Here is a 2,992-nt window from a genome sequence, read left to right as displayed (position 1 = left end):
AATAAATCCTTTAAGGAGGTGGGCACAAAAGTTGAAAAAAAAAAAAGCCCCCCCCCCCCCCCATATATAAGCATAGAGCTATGAACTGAGTTTTTTTTTATGCATGTTTAGCTATGTACATTGGGGTGAATGCACATTTAGCAAACTCATACTAAGGATAGGAGAATAGGAGAGTGGCACCATAAAACTGCATGATATTAGGTAGTAAAGGAATGACCTGCAAAAAGCAGAGGGGTTTTGGGTGGTGGTAACAGCTGAGACCTAAGACAAGTGCAGCCCTGTGTGTAATGCTGTACCCTAGAGTCCTCCGGATCAAACATATTAGCCATGATAAGTCTGAAACCAGCTTTCATCACATTTGAGCTCAAAAATTACACCAGGTGATTTATGTAGTTCACAGAACTTGATGTAAAAAAAAGGGGGGGTGGAGGGTTTCTCCTACAGTACATCCTCTGTCTGCTACAGTTGAATACACAATAGTCTATTAGTGAGCTCTCATCAATATTCTTCTGTGTCAAGCCCTGGCAATCCACAAGTATAGCAATCTCGATAATCAGCTTTTGCCTCAGATGCTGCAGGTCTGTCAGCAGCTACAAAGACATGCATCATGTTGAGTTGATATTAATCAAAGTCAAATGACTCCGACACTCATCATTTTTCCTCATTTGACTGTGAAGGAAAAATCTAAACCTGTCTTTGTCTTTTGAGAGTATCTGTTTAATCTTTAAATGTCTTTCTGCAAGCATTCCTCTTGCAACAAGATTTGTCACAAAATTGAGCATATGCAGTGAGTTTAGCAGAAATCTGTTAAATTATTATGGATGCTTCTCCTTTACACTTTCATCTAGTTGCAATTTTAGTAGTCAGAGCAAATAACTCTTACTGCAGTGCACAAGAATATGTGTGCAAATCCCACAAATGCATGCAAGAAAGTGTCTTACCTTGGAAAACTGATCAAAGGTGAAAAGGACAAGAAAGCTCAGATCCCCTGTAGATCCGTTGCTCATCCATGAATTTACAGGGTGCCGTCCAGCCTCTGGAGCAGTGCTCGCAGGGTAGGGGAGGACCGAGAGAGAGGCAGCCAGTGCAGTGACAGCTGGAGTAGTTGTAGCACATCCGGCAAAGATTCAGGTTATCGAGAAGGGAGAGGAGGAAAAGCAGACAGACATCGTCTCCAATGCACAGTGATATATCCCCCCCTTTCTTCCTCTTGCCTTTTTACTCCAATCTCCTCCTCTCCCCCCCCCCCCCTCTGCTCTCCCTCAAACACCTTATTCAAGCATCACTGACACTCATCCACTCTCGTCCCCGCACTCACCAGGAACAGGCACTCACACACGCAGCGGAGATCTCCACCTCACATTGCTGCTGTTGCTGCAATCCCTGTGCATTGAAGATTCAGTGCGTGTATGCGTGCATGCGTGTGTGTGTGTGTGTGTGTGTGTGTGTGTGCATGTGGGAAGAGCAGAGAGAGGGGTGGGCTTGTGGGTGGGTGGAAGGGGAAGGAGGACGAGGTGGAGCAGGGAGGGGTGGTACGCAAGCTGCTGGGGAAAGTCCGGAGTTGGTGAGCCGCATCGTCGGCAAAGACCCCCTCAACTTGTCCTCCACAGGCTGGCTCCCCTGACACCGAGCTGTTATATAATCTGAAGGGCTTCGGGAAATGGCAGAGAGGGGGAGGTGAGAAATATTAATGCATTGTGTTTTTAATTGGATGTCTTCTGCCCTCCTATTACTTTAGTACATCTGACACATTGTTTATTAGAAGTGGTGAAGGATGTGGTGGGGGGGGGGGGGAACCGAGCAAAAGAAAAGGGTCACCACGCAGCTTCGTAGAAAGGAGAGAGAGAGAGAGAAGAGACAAAGCGCCAACAGGGCAGAAGTGTTAATGAGAAGATGAGACAGAAGAGAGAATGAAATGACGGGACTGAATAAAGGGAATTGTAAAACAGAAAAAGGCAAAGGGAGAAGAAGTACGGAAACAAAGCGGTTTTTGTTTCTCGCTTAGTTTTTTCTTTAAATCTAAAGTTTGTCAAGTCAGCCTTTTTCATAGTCCATTTCATGTAATGGAGTGTATTTTGTGAGAATAGAAAAAACAACTAAGACCACAGTTGTAGATTATACAAAAGATCACATGCAGATAATTTTCCCCCAAAACAGAGAAAGGACATGAATCTAGATAAAACTTTGGAAAAGAGACGTGCCTGTGGATCTCAGGAGTGTATGAATTAACATGTAAAACTTCCTAAACAAAAACAAGTATTTTTAAAATCTTTGTTTAATTTAAAGCCAAAGGAAAGATTTTAGTTTGGGAGAAATGTGTTCAAATCTTTTTATGTTGGTTAAAGACCAAGCACCTGGATTCTGGTTATTAAAACAATGTTTTGATAATTTGGGAAAAAGTGCTTTGCTGTAATCCAGTCTTCCACAGCTAAAAGCATTCCTAATTTTTTATTTTTTTCCAAGTCAGATTTCATTAATGAGAATGTGAATGATATGTTCACAGCATAGATTCAGCTGAAGATTAAAAAAAAAAAAAGATTAAAAAAAAAAAAAAGATGGACCAAGTCATCCACACTGAAAAGAATAATTTCTGCTTATGTTATAATTTATCTTGAAGACACTGGACACTTAGACTTTACTAAGGGAGTTGACAAGATTGCATGTGAGGTTAACTTTAGCAGCAAATAGATGTTACAAATATGTCCGAAATTCAAAACTGCTAGATTTTATTTGGACAGCCATTAAATATTTTCATAATGCCATAATATTTAATTTTAAAATGTGAAAGGCAAAACCATCACTTGTATTGTATTCAGCTAACGTAACTAATCTAGGTCATACTTAGCAAATGTCGCGAGTTAATGTCCATCAGTAGCATGACTTAATTTAAAGACAGTTGTTGAAAACCGAAAGGTTTTAGTTAATTGGGTGCCTGTCTGTCAGATATACAAGTTAATGGCTCTTTTGTTCCCTCTTCATTTTCTCCTGAATC

General features: G+C 41.0%; 1 protein-coding gene across 1 annotated transcript in view; it reads right to left on the bottom strand.

Moving 5' to 3' along the window:
• Window positions 1–1,449, bottom strand: part of insyn2ab (inhibitory synaptic factor 2Ab) — a 36,882-nt gene extending 35,433 nt beyond the window's left edge. Inside the window, exons 1-2 of the mRNA XM_015036201.1 lie at window positions 1,319–1,449; window positions 942–1,096 (exon numbers count right to left, since the gene is read on the bottom strand). The gene's annotated coding sequence lies outside the window, so the exon portion shown is untranslated. The remainder of the gene's footprint in view (window positions 1–941; window positions 1,097–1,318) is intronic.
• Between the last annotated feature and the right edge of the window lie 1,543 nt (window positions 1,450–2,992).

The sequence above is a fragment of the Poecilia latipinna genome, unplaced genomic scaffold, assembly GCF_001443285.1.
Source record: "Poecilia latipinna isolate Pla-1442-1.1 unplaced genomic scaffold, P_latipinna-1.0 Scaffold360, whole genome shotgun sequence".
Lineage (NCBI taxonomy): Eukaryota > Metazoa > Chordata > Actinopteri > Cyprinodontiformes > Poeciliidae > Poecilia > Poecilia latipinna.
This window is presented reverse-complemented; position numbering and strand designations above follow the sequence as displayed.